Source organism: Ambystoma mexicanum, chromosome 3q (assembly GCF_040938575.1).
Source record: "Ambystoma mexicanum isolate Mex_15411 chromosome 3q, UKY_AmexF1_1, whole genome shotgun sequence".
NCBI classification, from domain to species: domain Eukaryota; kingdom Metazoa; phylum Chordata; class Amphibia; order Caudata; family Ambystomatidae; genus Ambystoma; species Ambystoma mexicanum.
Window position 1 is genome coordinate 827886515 of NC_090926.1, and position 21424 is coordinate 827907938.

Sequence of the window (21424 nt, forward strand, 5' to 3'; positions counted from 1 at the left end):
AAACGTTTCCCCTTGAGAGGGGTGATTCTGTATTAGAATAAACTACCTACAAGGGGGAGACTCTGTATCAACATCAACTCTCCCCCTTGAAAGGGAGACTCTGTGACAGAATAAACGCTCCCCTTAAAGGGGGCAACTCTGAATCAGAATAAACTCTCCCCACTGAAGGAGTCAACTCTACTCCTTTAATGGGAGACTCTACAGCAGAATGCACTCTCCCCCGTGATGGGGGGGATTCTGTATCAGAATACACTTCCCCCATGAAGGGGAGACTATATCATTATAAACTGGCCCCTTTGAAAGGGGAGACACTGTAGAAGCATAAACGCTGCCCCTTGATGGGGCAGACTCTGTTTCAGAATAAACACCCCTCACCCCCTTGTAGGGGAGACTCTTTAGCAGAATCAACACCCCCCATTGAAGGGGGGAGACTCAGTATCAGAATCAACTGTACCTGGGTGCGCTGTTGTGTGCCGAGAAAGATGGCTGCCTAATCTGTGAGCTCCGTAGCTAGAAATATCCTGCATTAATAAATCTTGTGGAATGTTGTAGCTATAGTGTGCCCCGCAGTCAAAGAGGCGTGGTTGAGGACTTCAGGAACAAACACTATAAATTATGGGCGAAACCGGACTACCGATCCAGAGAAAGACCGTCTACACAGCTGGGGTCCTTCCCTAATGGCTGTGCCGCTGCGTGCCAAAATTCTCCAGGAGACGGCATCCCTGCACCGGACGAGAAGAGGAGCACAGCCCACTACACATGAATGGCGGAGTTCCACGCTGACTTATGTGTCTGCTAAACCCTCAATGAGGCTTCCTGGGGCGACGAGGGCTGCAGTCAGAGCAGCGGACCCCCGCCGCCGGGACATATCTACATCCGGAACACCTGTGTCTCCCAGACCGGGTTGCCCAGACGGGACAGTACACCCAGCCTCCTACCCTTCGTAGAGCACTGTTAGCTGGATGCTGAGTGCTGGAGATCCGCTCCAGGTGGCAGAGGGTACACAGCGCGACAGAGTGCGGTGGTTGCGCTTACGTCGACCCGCTCCCCGGCAGCGGAAAGACCACCGGGACTAAAACCAGCCTGAAGGAACAATGCAGCCTGCCTGACACTACAAAGGTACGTAGGGATAGGAGGATGCTGGCAACTCACGGTCCACCCGCCTAACTGGCCATCCGGTGGAAGCCCTACAATCCTCTGAGACTGTGCCTAGGAGGCCGTTATTCAGGCTGTCGATAGACGAAGGCCCTGAGACGCAGGGAAGCACGTTAACGGCCATACGACAGGGGACGCCAAATGAACAATATAGCCAAGTCTCAGCATTCCTTGTACAGAGCCATTAGCCTCATATAGCTTAGAGTACTAACACAACCTGCACTTACTCTCCTGGCTGGTTGGAAGGAAATCAGGGGACATCTCCTTTTTCTGGAGCTCCTCTGACATGCATGCGCCCCAGTGCTGCCCAGAACACAGAACCGAACATTCAGCCTACTACTGGAAGCACCTCTGGGCACTGTGACCTCAGGACACCACGGAACGAAATCACACTATCACCTCCTACTCTCCAAACAGGAGTGCCCCGATGGCGGCATCCTTGAAGATACATACCTCTGACAGGGCCATAGATTCCTTCATTGCGCTTCATAGCCCCCACCCCGTGGGGTCGAATAACAAGTGACCATCGTATAGACATGATGCGAGGAGTAAAAAAAAAAAACAGGGGCCCATAGATGCATTTGCTAATGCTCCCACTTTGGACCCCAATCTCAAGCCAGCAGTACTCCCCAAGGGTCACACATCAGATCCCTCAGAACAGGGTATGGCCCCTTACATGGCAGCTATGGAGAGAGGGTTTGCTGAAATTAACATTTAACTTGACGACATTGGCGATAACATAACTTCCATCCGAGCTGACATCAGGAACGTCAACACCAGAGTTGCTGAGGCTGAGGACCCCTGGAGGACACATCTGCCACACAAAACAAAGCCATAGAAAAAAATCCAAAAAGATATCAAAACCCTCCAGAGCAAATGTGAAGACCTAGAATCACAATCACGCCGTAACAACATAAGGGTGGTCGGGGTGGCTGAGCGCAAAATCAATACCCCCATGGAACACTTCCTAGAAGACATGCTTCACTCCTTATTCCCAGATGCACAGTTTTCGAAGCAATTTCTGGTCGAGAGAACACACAGGGCACTAACCCCACCGCCTGAACCAGGAGCTCCGCCCCGAACATTCATAGCAAGGCTGCTCAGCTACCGAGACCGCAACCTCATCCTACGTTTAACAGGGCCCCCTGTCCTATGATTGTAGGTGCATCCACATATACCCAGATTTTTCAACAAGGGTCCAAGCTGCACGACACTCCTTTGACCCTGTGAAGAGAGCATTAAGGGAAAGGAAGATAATATACGCAATGCTGTTCCCGGCCAAACTGCGCATTCAACATGCAGGCAGAACACAGTTTTTCGAGACACCTGAAGATGTCATGAAATATCTAAAGCAGCACATTCCGGCTGCGCCGAACGAAACCTGAACTCTGAAGCTCATGCGACCATACTCGGCAAAATGACAGGTACTCACGCATTGAGTCAGAATTAACTTTCCCCCTTTGTAGGGGAGACTCTGTATCAGAATAAAATCTCCTCCTTGAAGTAGAGGCTCTTTCAAAGAAAAACCTGGGGGAGACCCTGGAGCAGGATAAACTCAACCCCTTAAATGGGAGACTCTGTAGCAGAATAAACTCACTGCCTGGATGGGGGACACTCTGTATCAGAATAAGCTCTCCCCGTTTGAAGTGGAGACTTTGCATCAGAATACACTCTCCTCCTTGATGGGGGAGACTCTGCATCAGAATACACTCTCAGCCTTGAAGAGGAAGATTTTGAGAATAACCCAACCTACCCCTTATTGGGGAGATACTCTATAGCTGAATAAACTCTCCCCCTTGACTGGTAGACTCTGTAACAGAACAAAACTTTCCCTTGAATAAACTCCCTCCTTAAAATAGGAGACTATATAGCAGAATAAACTCTCCCCTTTAAATGGGAGACTCCATAGCAGAATACTGTCTCCCCCTTGAAGGAGAGACTCTTTAGCAGAATACAATCTCACCCTTGAAGTGGAAGATATGTCTGAATAAACTCTCCCATTTGTTAAAACCTATGTTGCAAAGTTTTTTCTTGTTACCGAGGTGAACACATTGCCCCTGAGCTATGGACTATGATATTTTTACTATTTCACAAGTGGTGTAGTGGATTTAAGTTCTCCATTTAAACTAATGTTGTGTTGTCTGCAGACAATTTGGTGCACTGTTATTTGAGCCATGCAGTATAGTAGAGTGAAATGAATTATACTGTTATTGGTCTATTTTGTGTACCTAACATAAGGTGAGGTCCACAAAGAGAGTCATCTATTCTGATGTAAACTGCTGGATATGATTGCTTTGTTCGATTGTGCACAATGGATAGACTCTCTCTGGGGCCACTGAGCTGACAGAGAACATCTTAAATGTCAGTTAAAAACAAGGTCAGTGACATGTAATGACTAGGTTTGCAAGAGCCATGTAGAGGCAGTGCAAGCTGGTCCAACACCTCAATCTAATCACAAATGTGTTTGTTTAGTTGCCCCGTCGTTCCAGTTTTCTGGGTTATTGGTCAGATTTCACAACCTTTCAAGTTGTCCTTGGAATCCTTGTTCAACCTTAGTTTGGTAACCATTGTGTTGCCATTGGATTCTTTTCAGTTAAATATTATTTGCATCTTTACATGGTGGACACTTTCAGATTTCATTCCCTTTGGGATATCAATCAAAGCAACAATACAACAAATTAGATTTGGTACCTGTGAATGTCACCAAAAGAATTGGGACTGTGTACTGTCATGAACACTATTGAAGCTATATTGAATTGCAAAAGTAAAACAGGGTTTATGCAGTCATAGTACACTGCTCACCCGAGTCTGGAGAGGTATGTCTTTTCCTTGAGCATGCACTCTGCAAATAATGTCTATCCCAGCTGGCAAAAATGATAAAATGCAGTTTTCTTTTGATGCTTTGACATTTTCAATCCAGTCAGAAGGATATTTACTGTTTATATTCTGTATGCATCAACTTGCAGCTATGCTTGTAATCTACCATTGCTAGCAACACACGGTAATTTCCCACTGTGTTAAATCTAGTTGCATTCTGAGTGTATCCTTTGAATTGAATCGCATAGGCTTGATTCAGGGGCACCTTTAACTCTGTCTGCTTCTTTAATCTAGCTTCCTTTGAGTGTACTGATAGTGTGCCAGGCCCCTCGAGTGACCAATCAGAGCAACCAGAGCAGACCCAACACACTATTCATTATGCCAACCAGCTCCCACATCAGAGGGTCACTTTGGTGCACCAGAAACACTGCCAATCCCCACTGCCTAACTCCTCCTTCCCTCACACCCTTGACACATCCAACATTCAAGGGAAGCACTCCCCCCTCCGACACTGCACTATGCCACCCACAGACCCTGCCCCTAATATTCCCACACCACCGTTTCTTACCTTGTGGCACCCTTCTCTCCTGACCCCATCCCGCCTCTGTCTTTACATCCCTGGGTGCTACTCTGGCTTCACTTGCCAACACCCATCCTCAGCCACCACTGCTAACTCTCACACACAAGCTACAGGCACCCAGGATTTCCCTCAAACACAGAATCTGCAACTCCCAGACCCTCTCATCTCTGCACACCTCACCCTATGTCCCCCCAGATCCCTGCCTGCCTCCCCCACTTAGACCATTACATCCTCCAAATCTCCAAACCAGGCGAAATTGCTCTTTAACACTACCTTCAACACCCCTGGCACTAGCCACGCCCTCAGCACTCTCAACACTTCAATGGAAATCACCAACCCAGCGTCATTTTCAACTTTAAACGCTTCACTTCTTTCCACCTTCATTCATCACCAACCTCTCTTTGCAACACCAGTCACTGTTCCCTTCTGAACAAGTGCTTGACCTTCAAGCAAAGAAGGCTGTCAACTGGTTAGATGAGGACGTACAGCTTAACATAAGACCTGACTTAAATGCATTCTGTGGGGGGGGCAACCTTGTTGACTCCTCAGGTGCCCCTGCATATCTATCAGGGGTGAGTAATTGTTCATCCAGGAGATTAACTAAGACTGTGAGGATGCTGATGGGAAGAGACAGGTTTGAGTGCCTTCCTGAAGGCTACGTGATATTCTATGTGGCAGAGAGGGTCAATGGAATCGAGTTCCAGATGGTGGGGGTTTGGACTGAGAAGGAGGCGCCCCCTATTCTGGTTGATTATGCAACTGGGATGACGAGAAATGCTGTGCCTGATCAGAGTATTGTGTTAGGCCAATAGTATGTACGTTTAGGCTGCAAATATTCTGGACCTTAGTTGTGGAGAGCTTGGTAGGTGATGCACATTGCCTTGAAGGTGAATCGACACCCAATCAGAAGCCAAAGAAGGACACTGAGGGCAGGTGAGATGAGTTTTCTAGGGCCTAGGACTCAGAGGAGCCTCGTAGCAGTGGTTTGAACCTGTTGGAGTTTCCTTAGTTGTGATGCGTGGGTCCCCAGGAATAGAACATCAGCAAAGTCTGAGGAGTGTGAAAGGATGATAGGAATTATCACATAGGGCCTCATTACACGGATGGCGGAGAACCATGGCGCTACTAGCACCATGGTTCATGCCGGTAAAATACCGGCACCGCCTTGGCGGAAAGGGGAATTACCGCCCCATTCCAAGGTTGGCGGGGCGGTAATTCCCCCTTCCATCATTGCCCTTTCCCATTCCCATTTTTGCCCCATAGGGCATAATGGGAATGGGGAAGGCGCTAATCGCGGTACCGCAAATTGTCGTACCGTAATTAGCTCTCTGGGTCCCTTTGCGGGTTGGTTTTTAACGCCTGCAAAAAGCAGGCGTTAAATCCCCCAACCCGCAAAGGGACCTCGTAGTAAGAGGCGGTAAGGATTTACCAGTACCGGTATTTTACCGGTAACGGTAAATCCTTACCGCCATCCGTGTAATGAGGCCCATGAGGCCCATAGTCTCTGTGTGGGAAGATCAGGTAGGCAAAGATGCAGCGAAGAATGCGCAAGTATAAGTAGCAGCTCTTTGTCACAGAGTTGATGTGATGTGATAGGTTCAAGTAACTTAAGCTGCAAACTTCTATGTGATCTGTATTCATGCCTGTAACTTAAGCTGCAAACTTCCTTGTAACCTCGGGGCCCTGATCGCCCTGGGTCTGGCGCATATTATGTATAATGTATATTATGTATAATAAACAAACAAACCAGTCCCTGTCCATAATGCATCATACATCCACATTTTGTTACTGTGTTAGAGGTGGAGGGTGAGTGAGCCTTGAAAGAGTGGCCACAGCCTCGGTTGGGGTAGCAGGACAATTTTCCCACATGGCATGATCTCTGTTTTTCCTGGGTTGAGAAGGAGGTGGTTGGTCATCTTCCATTGAGACATGATGCAGAAACAAGTGGTGTAGTGAAGAAGTGCTTTGAAATTTTGAAGACGATTTGGGTGTCTGCGTAGTTGTAGCAAGTAAGACCGTGGGATCAAATGAGTGCTTGCAGGGGGCTCAGTTAGAGTTTAAAGAGCAGAGAAGGTAGAGAGGCACACTGTGGCACTCCGTGGGTAACTGGGCAGGGAGTCGAGGGCAAAGGAGGCATGTGTATTATTTAGGATGTGTATGAGAGGAAGGAGGAAATCCACTTCAGAGCTGCCTCCCTGATGCTGATGGAATGGAGTCTATCCGTGAGGGACAGGTGGTCAATGGCGTTGAAGGCTGACACGAGGTCGAGAAGAAGTAGGGGCTGCAGCCTTTGGAGTCTCTGTGTCTTTTAAGATCATCCCAGATGTAGACTAACCATGATTCAATACCTCATAACTGTCTGAAGCTAGATCGGGCGGGGTCATGGATTGTGAGTAAGCCAGTCCACCCATTAGTTTAGCTATAAATCGATTTTTAGAGATGAGTCTGTAAGTGGTCAGAAAAAAGGGGGTTGATTGAGGGATTTTTGAGCAGTGTCTTGATGTAGGAGGCTTTGAATTCTGCTGGAAAGATGCCATAGGTGAGAGATGAGTTGGCAATTGATCCGAAGTCCATGGCAGAGGTGGAGGTTAGGATTTATTTTAGAAGAGCTGGGGGGCACGAGTGTCCAGGAGTTTTAAAAATTCAGGCTGGAAGAGTGGAGAAAGGGATCAGAAGAGCCGGAGTTAGTGGGCTGTTGTGATGTCTCGGTCGAGCCCACAGGGGAGCGAGGGGGTAGTGCTGCTATTTTAGTAATGAAAGAGATGATTCGTTATAGGACTATGTTGTGGAAGTGGTCTCAGAGGGAGCCAAAGAAGGTTTGGGTTTGGATGGGGGTGGAGGTGGTGCTGTCAAATAACGCTGTTGGATCTTTGTGTCTTTCATTGAACCTTCCACATTTGGGAAGCCATGGACTTGTAACATTGTATCCATAGAACGTCTCAGTTTACAATGCGTTTCCCAAGCTCTGCAAAGTGGCTTCTCTGATGTTAAGAGTGAAATTGTAACTGCATCGAAAGACAAAATGTTAATGTCAAGTGTATAGAAGTGATTTTCCTTAAAGCGAAAGGCATCTTTTCGTATGCTAGAGATTTGGGTCTGCTCGGAAAGAGAGCTTCAGTCCCTCTCAATTCTGGATAGGGTGTGTTACTATTGCCCTGCATGGCCTCACAAGGGATTTTGGAGGGTTACAGCTCTTAGAGCTTGCCTGCCTTAATTGACTGGTGCAGTGAGCAGACTGCAAACCCCTAAGCCTATCTTGTAATGAGGCATTGAGTGTATCCACGGCCATGCAACTAGGTTTAAGCGATGGTGGTCAGGGGGTCATTCCCATCCTGCAACCAGTCGCTGTGAGTTACCAGCTTGGTGGGAAACAGAGCTAGACATGAGACTTTGTTATATGCCCCAGAAGCCTGAACTCTGAAAGTCTGAAACCAATTGGCATTTCCTCAGTAGCTCCAACTTCTAATCTCTTCTGTCTGTGCAACAACCACTGCTTCACAACTGCAACATCTGAGCTACATCTGGTGGCAGTAGGAGCCATGCTGATGGGCACAACGACAGTTTGCAGTCTTCGGATTGGGAGTTATGAGACCCTGGCTCTATGACACATAAGAAGGGCACTTCGCCAGACTAGAAATGTGTGTTACTGACTTGAACCTATTCCATTTGTATGCATATGTATTCAAAAGTTGATGAGAAATGGAATTGTAAGTTGATGTAAGGTAATAATGGGATGTGTCTTCATTATGAGAAAATTAGGCCTTCATTTAGCAAACAAAGAGAATCCATTTTGAATAATGTGAATGCAGGCAAAAAGAAAACAAATAGATTTTCAATTTAACAATGTATTTATTCTCACAATGCTGAACAAGCACCATTATTTAGAATAGGGTTGTTTCCAGACTAACACTGTTAAATTGTAATATTCAATTATCTTCGTTTTACGCAGCTGCAAAGGTTATGTCATGAAGGCTTGGTTTGACCTTGGATATCGTCTGAAATAGAAAGAAATCAGGGAGCCTGTTATTGAGCTAATTGAAAAAGACTGAACTCTAGTGAATTGAAAGTAATGGAATGAAACATATATAAAGAGATGTTAATTTAGGGGGTGGCGGAACACGGTCTGGGATTACATGGGAACCAGGTTATTCTTCTTGTATGTGTTCACCTGAAGTGCTGCTATTAAAGATTTGACAAATAACATCACCCTAGATCAAGGCCCATGTTTGTTGTTTGTCACAGCAAGAAATTAAGTCACATCCCTTAACTTTGCTTTTCTCTCAGATGTTTAATAGCACCTCTTCCAGTTTGGAAATAAGAGACTTCAATATCGAATGAATCGTAATACAATGTATTATATGTATTCATTTTATTTATTGCATTTCTTAATATGCCCAAACCCAGATGTTTCAGGGCATGAACATTTACAGTATGTAATGCATTCAACCCAAAAAGCCTTTTGTAATTTTCATATTTTCAAAACATTTGCTGATTTAGAGCATGATGCCCAATACTGCGTTCTGTGCGTATCTGTGGACAAGTCAACATCTTCCAGATTAACTTGTCACTGAGGTGCCCTTAAACTGCACAATATGAACTCACAATTCTGGTAGAAACCTTTAAATTCAGAGCTAACCGTCCTCCAGCCAAAGAGGTGAGTAAGGGGCATACCAAAAGTAACACAAGTGTGGCATTCAAAAAGTTGTTAGTTTTAAATTGTTGGTCCTGCCTCAGATACATTGTTTGTGTATGTCAAACTGCATATGAGTGAAGAGGAACAATGGCAAAGGAGAATATCCTTTTTTTTTATAAAGTGCCAACTTATATGGGAAACTGTGCCAAAGCTCTTGGCAACAGAAATTAAAATTACCAATTATTATTAAACACATTGTGGTATGTCCCATTTCACTTAGTAGCGTGGTGAGTCAGAAGAAGGAGTTTGACTCAGGCTGGTCATTTTTAACTGTTTTATTTTGAATAATAAGAAAAGTGAGCCTAGCTCACCCCACTGCTAGGTGAATGTTCACTACCTAATCAAACTAACTAAGGGTGCTTGTCTGTCATCGATTGTCCAATGAAAACTGTGCTCAGTCCAAAACCTACTTCTATCTGATCACACCACTAAAACTAATAATTAACTATTGCCAAAATATATATATTCTGCCACCTTCCCATTAACCGTATCTCTTGGCACTTTATTTAAGGGGATTTCCAATTGCAACATGTCTGATTTTGCCACTAACTGGAAACAAGTTAGTAGAAACTATTTATCCTGCTTCACAGTGTTTGCTTCATGACCTACTGTAGTTTGTGCTGTATTGTCATAGGTAGGCCATCCCAGAGTGTGCGAGACCTATCAATGTTTTTCTTACTGTCTTTCTGGATGTGGGCTTTGTTTGTGCCCTTCTTTCTCATGCAAAAGAATAAAACTGACACACCCCAGACGGCGAATGAGGCAAAGAGAGCAGACTGCGGGAGTTCAAGTCAAGGTTTATATAAGTAACTGACATTCAAAGATCTATGTTTCCGCTGAGAGCGCTCTGACCAAAATTAATGTTACAATACATTTTAAAGGGCAAATGACACAACTAACATAGGATACTACGTTGGTCCCGGATTGGACAATCCATATGGTGCCCATGGTGTGGGTGGCATCTCTTCCTCTGGGTTGGCTGCTTGGTTGAAGGGAGGATGGACTTCAGGTATCTGTGTTTTCCGAATGGGTGAAGGTCAGGTTGCTGTGAAGCAGGGTGGTCACTAGCTAAGCTAACATAATATATTCTCAAAAATGCATGCACTAAATAATAACCGTTCAAAGTCTTTGAACAACCTATCATGTCTCCATAAAGTTCACACGTGTATCTATACTATCAATAACATCAGATTATAAAGGCCCTAGGTTAAGGGTCTTGACCACCATAATACACCAGTTGAAGTGAGGGTCTGTGTTTATAAGAATCTCTGGTATGTGACATTTTGTTAGTGGTAGACAACGATATACTGCAGCAGGGGTCTAATGTTAGTTGGGAATCTGTTGGGTGGGCATCATGGCGTGGTCTGCACATTAAAGGAATAACTTGCAGGGGCACAGGGTCACAATGGCAGTAAGTTTCCACTGGTGGAGGTGCGGGGGCAAGGACACGTTTGTGGAGATGAACAAGCTATGTGCTTAGCTCATGCTGGTTCACATGCAGGACAGTGATCTCAGAGGAAGAGTGATGTGTTACATTTATTATCTGTTGCAAGTACCTCCGGGTGCAGCGTGAGAATGGAGCCGCAGACTTTTCCAGTCAGAGTGGGAGAGATGGTGGGGGCCATGTGCCCTGCGCGTCTGGCCGTTGCGAGAAAGGGAAGTGAAGCATTTTTTACTATCGCAGTGAGGCCTAGTCACCAAGATGGAGTCGAAAGGGGGTACACAAATGAATGCCCTGTGTCCTGCTCAGTGGTCCCATCTACGCGAATGTTAACCAGAGTCGACATTGCATAAGGGCAAGGGGCGAACCCACTACTGGAGGCACTTGGTCCGAGTTTTGTACTGAGAAGTAAAGGATGCGGGGGGCCTGCTGGCTCCTCGCTCCCACACAGCTTTTACATTCCTTCCCCTGTATATTAGTGCTTCAGGCTCTTTATATTTGACTCTCTTTCAGATGGGGTTTGGTATACCCTAAACAACTGTGAGGCACCACCATTCCTGCAGCCTCTCTACTTGTTTACCCTGTTACTATCTTTGATTTTTTAGATTGATATTTGAGCTTAAATCAGAGTGGGTTTCAAAGTGTCTTAGTAATGGCATCCATTGTTCATCCCTAATTATACTTGGTAGCTGTCTAGCTGTTTTCCAATCAATATGTTTGTGCTTTGTTAATGATTTACAGTCAACGTAGGGGATAACCCTCTTCTGCATCTCCTTGCCCTTAGGTTTATGATTTCCCACTGTACCGTAATCAGTATTGCTTAGAACTCTCCTTGGTGTCTTCCAATAGGTATTTTCAGGCTTTCTCACGGCTCAGAATCAATATTGATTATAAATTTCCTTGGTATTGTCCAAAATGTATCATCAGGATTTCTCAAGGCTTCTCATTTAATGTTGCCATGCCCCGTAATCAGTGTTACAATTTCGGCTACTTCCTCCCCTTTTTCTGTTCCACCCGGATACCTTCACTTGTGGTGCGTGTATTTTTGGGGCTTGGCGTCGGGATGATTCAGCCTCCTCGACTCTCGGTCTCCTCTCTCTCGACTCCCCATTGGAAACATTCTCGGCGTCTGAGTGGGGCTGTCTGCTCGGTGTCAGTTTTCTGGTGGGAGGTTTTGTTCTTCCCATTCCTTCTAGTTTCGGCTTTGCTGATTGGGCCCCAGGCCAACCACAACCTTTCTGTGGTCACGCCACTACACCCATTGTTCTCTATGCCAGCACTCCAGCGTCCTTCTCTTTCCTTCTCTCTTTCGTGGGCTGATGTGGGCTCTGTGGCTCCACAATGCTCTGTTTTGGATGAGTTGCAGAGGGTGGAGAGTAGAGGCATACAGATTTAGAAACATGCTGTTGCAGTAGTCCAGCGTAGAGAGAACCAGAGCTCTGGAGACAGTGAGCTTCTAGGGGAAGAGAGGAAAGGGAGTATAACTTTGAGGAGGTGCAGCTGGTAGTTAGACTTCTTAGAGACGTCAGAGATGTAAGGAGAGAAAGAAAGTGTGGAGTCAAAGATGACCCCAAGGTTTTTTGCCTCACAGGTGGGAGCAGGAAGAGAGCCAAGAGAGGCCAGCCAGAGAGTATCAGGAAAGGAGGGAGCAGGTGTGCCGATGAGGGGAATTTCGGTTTTACTGGCATTAAGGCAGAGATCATTGGCGGTGCACAACACCTGGATGGTGGACAGACAGTCAGAGATGATAGAAGAAGAGGTGGCGAAGGGAGCCTGAAGCATAGCACTGAAAGTTGGGGCAGAGAGTGGCAATGCAGTGTGCAAGAAGTACCAAGTATTGGTTGAACAGCCAGGGAGAGACGTTAGACCCCTGAGGAACACCACAGGTAGAGATAGAGATAGAGGAGAGGAAGGACAGAAGTTGGACCTGGGAGGGTCGATCAGAGAGGAAGGAGGTCAGCCAAGCCAGGGCCCAATCAGGGATACCCATTTTATCTCAGAGATGGTGTAGGAGGATGGCATGGTTGACCGTATCAAAGGCAGAAGAGAGATCAAGTAAGATGAGGACAGAAGGGGTGTTGGAATGGAGGTTGTAGAGCAGGTCTTCACAGATTTTAAGTAGAGCAGTTTCCATGTTTCTGGCAGCTTTGAAGCCAGACTTATGGTCATGGAGACAACCAACAGGTTCAGTGTGAAGATTAAACTGGGAGATGGCCAGCTTTTCTAGGAGTTTGCCCAGGAAAGGAGTAGTGGAGATTGGATGATAGTAGCTGGGCAAGATGGGTCAGCAGAAGTTTTTTTTTAAGGAGGGGGTGCACAAGTGTGTGCTTCAGTGGGGAGGGGCAGACTTCAGTGGTGTAAGAGTGGTTGCAGAAATCAGCCAGCGCGGGTGCTAGGGTGTCAATGGGGCCCTTGATGGTTTTGGAGGAACAGGGTTGACCGTGTTTTGACGAGACTTTCATAAATCGGGCTTGTCTAGAAACCTCATCTGAGGAAAACAGGGGAAAGGCAGAGAAGGTGGGAGGAGAGGTGGCCTCAGAAGGACCAGGTAGGAGCAGGGAGTAGATGGAGGAGGAGGGGAGAGAGGGCAGGGTGTACTTAGTTTTAGAGATGAAATGAGAAGCTAGGTCTGTGCAGAGGGCCAGGGAGGGGACAGGAGAGATAGAGAGTGCAGCTGGATTGGCCAGCTCCTTGCAGATTTTAAAGAGTTTGGCAGAGTTGTTAGATGCCGCGGATACGCGGTCTTGGATGTGGGCTCTCTTCTTGGTGCAGACAGAGAGACAGTATTGCCTTTAGAGCAGGTGGCAGGCCAGTTTGTCAGAGGGTGTCCCGGAAGCAGGCCATTTCCTTTCAGCCACCCTGGATTTGCGTTTAAGGGTGATGAGGTCTCAGTCATAACAAGAGTTGCACTTGGATTTGGCCTTCAGGCAGATCCTCATGACAGGGGCGAGAACATCGAGAGTATCAGATATAGTAGAGTGAAGCATGGACAGGGCTGTGTCAGGGTGTGAGTCAGCCAAGGGAGGAGAGGGGAAGAGAAAGTGGTGGCGAAAGCCTCAACTGACACACTCTTCATGGGTCGGATAACCGAGAAGGTAGGTGGCCATGCTGGAGTAGACTTGGCCTGAGGGGTAGAGAGGGTGAGATGGGAGGAAAGGAGAAAGTGATCACTCCAGGAGAGAGGAGTGATGAGAGAGATAGAAAGGGGAAGTTCTGAAGAGATCAGAACATCCAGAGTGTGCCCTGCAGAGTGAGTTGGCCAGAGGGGACAATAGAGAGCGAGAAAGAGTTGCAGAGGTCAAAGAAGAGTCCAGTGGAAGGACAGGAAGCATCCAGGTGTATGTTGAAGTCTCCAAGTAGGAGGAGTTGAGTGGTTGAGGCCAGGAGGGAAGAGGAGAGGTCAGCCCACTGAGAGAAGAAGGAAGAGATCTGACCATGTGGCCGATAGATGGTAGCCAGAGTAATGGAATAGCTATGAAATAGAGAGAGCCTGCCGATGAGGCATTTGAAAGAGGAATAGGCCTGCATAGGAATGATACTGGCAGGAATCCACTCAGATCAGGGCTACACCGCCTCCGGAACGGTTAGACCTAGGAGCTGAGAGGATCTTGTAGCCATCAGAGAGGAGAGTATCACAGCTTGTGACAGAGCTGGCTGTGAACCATGTCTTGGTGAAACCGAGGACATCGAGGTCAAGCTCCCCCTGGAGGTGGCAGATGTCAGAGGAGTGTTTGACAGCTGAGCGAGAGTTTAGAGTGGCAATATAGAGAAGGTTGTCGTCCTTGAAAGACTTCCGGGCAAGGTTACAAATCAGAGATATGCCATGTGGAGGTGTACTAGGAGCCAAAAGGGGGGCAGAAGAGGAAGGAGGAGATGGCAAGGTTGCCACGGAGGAGACAGTATGGGGGTGAGGGAGCCGTGGAGGGGAGGAGAGGGGACAGCAGGAGAAGAAAGAAAATTGATGAGGCACGGGCTGCATCTATCAAAGAAGAGGAGGTTGGCTTGAGGGCCTTGGACTAAGACGGCAACATTCACGTAAATGATGACCTTACAGGAGTGGAAGGAGGTCAGGAGGGCCTCCCACCGGTGCCACCATTAATGGGAGAAAAAGAGAAAGGAGAGAGCACAGATACCTTATATAGAGTCCAGAGGTCTGGTGAGGGAACAACAAAGAGGATATCAGTGAAAGTTTGCCTGGAAGAGGACCTGGTATAGGTGTCAGTGAAAGTAGGCCTGGGATGGAGACCAGAATGTCCTTTTTAAACTTCTTCCTACCAGATTTAGTGAGGAGAGCTGGATAGTCAATAGAAAATCAGAGAGACAGAGAGAACCATAGAGTAGGCAGGGATAGGAGAGAAGAGGAAGGGAGAGGGAAGGGGAGAACACTAGGGAAGGACACGGCAGGGTGCAGGCAGAGGAGACAGAGAGAGACAGAGAGAGACGAGACACATTGACAATTGGTCAGGCAGACCGACACTTAGATTTTAAAGACTTTCCCAGTGAATTGTAAAACAGGAGAGGAACACACCTAAGTTTGAGAGTCCTGAATAGTGGGGAACAAGGCATAGGCTTCACAGTGCAATTTTAAATACTTTCATTATGCAATTTTAAATACTTTCCAATGCAATTTTAAAAACAGGAGAGAAAAACACCTAAGTTTGAGAGACCGGAATAGTGGGGAAAAAGGCCTAGGTTTCACAGTGCATTTTTAAATACTTTTACAATGCAATTTTAAATACTTTCACAATGTAATTTACAAACAGTAGAAAAACACACCTAAATTTGAAAGTCTGCTATATGTTTGTTTTGTTTGTTTTGGGTATTTATATAGCACTACGAAAGCTCAGGTATCTGAGCGCTGCTTATTTCCCACAGTGTGTGGTGCTCATTTATTGACCTCGGAAGGATGAAAGGCTGAGTTGGCCCTGCTGGGATTCGAACCTGCGTCAGCAGGCTCTGCACAATGTCAAAGCGGGTGCTCTATTCGCTATGCTATCTGACCAGCTATGGACAGGTTTACTGGTCGAGTGAGGTTCTATACATAACCCGTGTCACGCCTACCTTAATTAGGCGATGCTGGTTGGTAGCTGGCAGCTAGCTTCCCCTGCTGACACCTGCAGACACTAGCTGGAGCGGCCACTGTTGGAGCCGCCACTGTTGGAGCCACCATTGTTGGAGCCGCCACTGTTGGAGCTGCCCTTTGCCTGGGGCCCTAAACCGCGGTGGCTACCGGGGCAGTGGGCTGCCCTGGGAGGGTCAGTTAAGATCAGCAACAAGCCAATCAGGGAAGGTGGGATGCGGGAGGAATGCAACCAGGAAGAGGGATGGCGTGGGAGGGAGCAGGTTGGAGCGGGAGAGCAACAGGGCTGCGGCCTCGGTCAGGGGATAACAAAATCGATGGAAAAAATCCCAGAAAGGGTCTAAAAAAAAACACCACTCACCAGCTAGATGAACACAGAAGAAGAGGCACAGTGCACTGTGGATCGGTAGACCCAGTAGAGCATGATAATGCAACAAATCAGGACAGGCAAGACGTGGGAGGAATGGAACCAGGAAGAGGGATGGCATGGGAGGGAGCGGGTAAGAGGGAGAGAGCAATGGGGCTGCCGTCTCAGTGGGGGGATATCAAAACCAATGGAAAAAGTCCCAGAAAGGGTTTCAAGTTAAAGCACCACTCACCAGCTAGATGAACACGGAAGAAGCAGGCACCGTGCACTGCAGATCGGTAGACCCAGCAGAGCACGATAAGGCAGCCAATCAGGGAAGGTGGGAGGGATGGAACCAGGAAGAGGGATGGTGTGGGAGGGAGCGAGTAGGAGGGTGAGAGCAACAGGGCTGCGGGCTCGATGGGGGGATAACAAACCCAAAGGAAAAAGGCCCAGAAAGGGTCTCAAGTTAAGGCACCACTCACCAGCTAGATGAACATGGAAGAAGCAGACACAGTGCACTGTGGGTCGGTAGACCCAGCAGAGCATGATAAGGCAGCCAATCAGGGAAGGCTGGAGGCGGAAGGAATGGAACCAAGAAGAGGGATGGCGTGGGAGGGAGCAGGTAGGAGGGGGAGAGCAATAGGACTGCGGCCTCGGTGGGGGCAATATCAAAACCGATGGAAAAGGCCCAGAAAGGATCTTAAGTTAAATCACTACTAACCAGCTAGACAACACGAAGAACTGGTTTATGGTATGGTATGGTTTATGCTATCATTTTCCCCTTGCATGTCACATTTGAGTTTTCCATTATCCTTCTTTTGCGTCTTTTGCATGTGGATGTCTCTCCACTGAATGAGCAAGCAGTAAGGGGCTTATTAGTTCACCTCCTTGACCTGCAGTATAGCAATTGTTGGCTCATCCATAGTAGGCAAAGGAAGGCCGACCCACCAGAACCCTCGCTCATTAATGCAGAACCAACAAGCCAGTCCAGTGTAAACACCAAGCACTCCCCTGGCTGCCTTATGAAGCCAAGTGAGCACTCCTGAGATGGCTTAAACTGTCAAAGGAAAATGTGTTTTTCCTTTGACAGTTGTTGTTCCTCAGCCTGCATATCCATTGTACTATGCAAGTCTATGGGCATTTTGCTTCCCCAGCTTTGCCTGACCCATTGGATATTCAGGATGTGGAACTGCTTGTGAATGTGAATGGGGGCACACCCGCAGTTCCACACACATAAGATCAATACTACAACAGAGTACAACTATGGCCAAAGGATGTAATTTTACATACAAACAACATATGTAACACCCCACTTTCACTCTTTCTACTTTCCCTATGCTGTCCCTCCTTCTCCCTTGTGCTGCCCCTCCTCTCCCTTTTGTGCTGTCTCTCCTCCCCCCTTGTGCTCCCCTCTCCCCACCCCTTTCACTGTTGTTCCTTCCCCCGTGCACTGCTCCTCCCCTATTGTGCTCTCCCTTCTCCACCCTTGCACTGTCCCACCTCCCCAACCCTCGCGCTGTTGCTCCTTCCCCCTTTGCTGTCACTACTTCCACATTGCACTGTGCCTCCTCTCCTCCGTGCACTGTTGTCCGTACCCCTTGTGCTGTACCTCCTTCCCCTTTGCATTGTCCCTCCTCTACCCCTTGCACTGTCCCTCCTTCCTCCCTTGTGCTGTCTCTCCTCCTCACTTACACTGTCGCTCCTCGCACCTTGTGCTGTTGCTCCTCCCACCCTCTACTGTCACTCCTTCCCCACTTGTGTTGTCACTTCTTCCCCCTATAGCGCTGTCGCTCCGGCCACCTTTCCGCTGGTATTCCACCCACCATTGTGATGTTGATCAGCCCCCATTGCGCTGTTGCTCTGCCCCCATTCACCCTGTCACTCCTTCCCCCCCATTTGCGCTGTCAGTCCTTCATTCAAATGTTGTACAATGCTCCTGTGTACTGTTGCTGGCCTACCTTTCAGCATATGGGTTTTTTAATTCTTCCTTGTGATGCCACTTATTTATTTTTCCTCCCCACAGAGTGCTTCTCACCCCCCCTCCTGTCCCTCCCAGTAATGCCCTTCATTCCCTTCCATGCTGCCATCCTCTCTGGGCTATCATTTCTCATTCCTTTCCTCCATGCTAAATGTTAAATGCTATAAGCAACTACAAATGTCAAAACGATTGGGTTTGCCAATGTTTGTTTTACTAGGCATCTGTGTTATTGCAAGCATAATGTGTTATTACGTGGCTAGATTAGCATTTTGGTGCAGCCAGTCTGGCTATTTATTACTGTGGCATGACATTTTTAATGGCAAAGCCAACAGGAGTATGTTCTTACATGGGAATCTTGCCCTATATTGCAAGAACCAGAGTGGACATGTTTTGTTATAGTATCGTTACAGATGTTATGCGCAAAGCAAACAGGAATATGTTGATGTATGTGAATACTGACATAGATAAATGTATGGGCACAACCGTCCCTCCCAGAGCTCGGACAGCTGTTAACTCACATCTATTTGTTTTTTTTCATGACTTAGCCTACAAAACCAATTGCAAACTGTCTGCCGTTTCAACCAATTTTCCACTTAAAGTGTACTGAAAAATGCACTGTTTCCACCAATTATTGGAAAACATTTATCGGGGTAAGTACACTTGGATTGGTTCAGGGACCTCCCAAAGCTCAGTCAGTTCTGCCTGTTTGTAGGAAGTATTTACAGTGCTCCCCACACCCGCCCCACATAAATACATTCACCAGCCACCACTGAGTAAAGCACTGCCTTTATGGCACTCTAAAGCAAGAACATGCAGGCATAATGTTATTTCACAGCAGTACAGTGCCTGGGAGAGTTGCCAATGACACCACAAACGGTAATTTAGACAAGCTTGTGGCATTTTCAAAATTGTAAAACAAAAGCAAACTTGGCCTTTGAGTTATTTTACTCTTCTGTGAAAATACTGTTGGACTTTTAAACTTGCACAAATATCCACTGCACTGAAATTGTAGTGCACATGACCAATTCAAAATGGAGTGAAGTTGGGTGTGGGCACTATGATTTCAGCACATTCAATATTTGTGCAAGTATCTCAGCCCAAATGTATTTCAAAATGTGCTTGAAGTTGGGCCAGTGTTCTGGCACTAGATGAACTGGCATCAATTACTCTGTAAAACCCTTTCCAAAGCTAGATGTATGCTCAATAAAAACATGAAAAATGAATGCTGGGAGAAGTGCTTGGAATCATATCAATGGTAAAAGGCACTATGAAAATGCCCAATAACATAAGATGACATTCAGCGCTGGACATTTGTTAATTACAGGAGTATAATATTAACATAATATTTTTATTGTCACATTGACGAAACATGCAAGAGACATTTATCAACATATGAAACCTATAAAATATTATGTGTTCCTCTTTTTCTCTTGCATCACAATTCATGAATCAAGATAATACATCAAGACTATCTCCATGATATAAACAATGGTTCTAACAAATTTAGCGCAGTCCCTCAAACTGCTCACTGGACTAAGATCCAGCTTGGTGTAAGACCATGGCCTGATAAACAGGATTGATTCATGCCTCAGGCATTGACAAGAATGCATTACAGGTCCTGCGTTAGTGGCCCTGTATTTATGGTTAAGTTGATCAACCCATAGGAAGAGCACTTTTTGTGCGGCTTGTAACTTCGCCCCCCATGAAGAAATACTCACAAAACTTTGCAAATAAAAGTATTTTGCCCCGTCAGATCGATTCTGGGAAGAAGTTTGGTGAGGTGTGATCAAGTGGGGGGGCAAATTTATCAGGGGTCCCAAAATGTGTCATGTTTCCCATAGACACAATAAAAAAAAAATGTTTGCTCATGACTACAGCCCAAACAGCTGAATGGATGTTCACCAAATTCTGTGGCAGGAGCAGTGGCTTGATCCTAAAACCGTGCTTTTGTAATTTTGGTGTAAATCCGTCCAGTATTTTTTTTTAAATGGTCAAAAAGTAGGTAAAAGAAATTCATGATATCTGGGTTCGGTCCGCAAGACTCACGTGAGGTCTGTGGACATTGGATGCGGCCGATGATTGGATGGTGAAAAGCATGAGGTGCGTAAGATGACTGGAAAAGCCTGCTGCATTGGATTCGCAGATAGCGCCTGATGTCCACGAACATCACAGTAAAAACGTATTAAAAAACACAACGTTGCATGGTGTGTTTTCTAGACTAGATATGATTTTTACTGGAGGAAATGTATTGGAAAGTATTGTCTCTAGTGGTATTTGCAATATTTTATTGAGTGATCATGCCCCTGTGGAGATGCATTTGCGACTTAAATTTCAGTGTAAAAGAAGTTTCTCATGGAAGATGAACACCTCTATTTTATTGGATGATGATATTTTGGAGCGGATTGTTTCAGAAGCGAACTATTTTGTTATGGAGAATCGCTCAAAAGAGATCAGTGTGTCGAACACGTGGGAAGCCTTTAAATGCTGTATGCGTGGTGTTTGTTTGGGGCTGTCTAGTGGAAAACAGAAAAAGGAAGAGGGTAAGAGGCGTGATCTTGATTTTCATATTGGAGAGATCTCTCGGGATCTGATGCTGGATCCAACTGACTCTGTCAAATTGGCTGCGTTAAAAAAACTTAAAAAAGAAATGGATGACTTTTTGTCACTGAGGGCACTAGCGTGGCTTGTTCTATTCTAAGTGTACTTATTTTGAAAAGGGAGAACGTTGTGACAGATGGCTGGCATATCGGTTGAAGAAAAGGATTTCAGAGTCTGCAATTGCTTCTATGGTTGACAGGGAGGGTAGAATTACATTTGTTCCAAATAAAATTAACTCAATTTCTTGTGACTTTTATGAGAATCTGTATAGCAATGAGGCGGGTATTATGGGTAGGGGTGAGGACTTCTTTGGTAATTTGAATTTGCCTAAGATTCAGGATACTGAGCGTGATCTTCTTGGTGATTTGATAACAGTTGATGAGATCAAAAATGCGATTTCAGGGCTGAATGTGGGTAAATCCCCGGGCCCAGACGGCCTCCCTTGTGAGTTTTATAGGATCCTCCCAAACTCGGCATTGGAACTCTTGAGAGATATGTTTGTTTCTAGCAAACTGGTAGGGACGTTGCCTAAAAGTACTAACCTATTTCGGTCTTTTTGAAAAAAGGTAAGGACTGTAATCATCCGGCTAGTTATCGTCCAATCAGTCTTATCAATACAGATAATAAGATTCTTGCCAAGGTTCTTGCTATGCGTCTGGTGCGGTTCCTACCTGCTTTGATTGGCGGGGAGGACGTGCAGTAATGTCAGGAAATTGTTACTTACCATGGAAAT

General features: G+C 46.3%; 1 long non-coding RNA gene across 1 annotated transcript in view; it reads right to left on the reverse strand.

Moving 5' to 3' along the window:
- Window positions 1-9412: 9412 nt before the first annotated feature.
- LOC138581926 (uncharacterized) overlaps window positions 9413-21424 on the reverse strand; it is a 189479-nt gene continuing 177467 nt past the window's right edge. Inside the window, exon 5 of the long non-coding RNA XR_011304878.1 lies at window positions 9413-12142. This is a non-coding gene — a long non-coding RNA (uncharacterized lncRNA). The remainder of the gene's footprint in view (window positions 12143-21424) is intronic.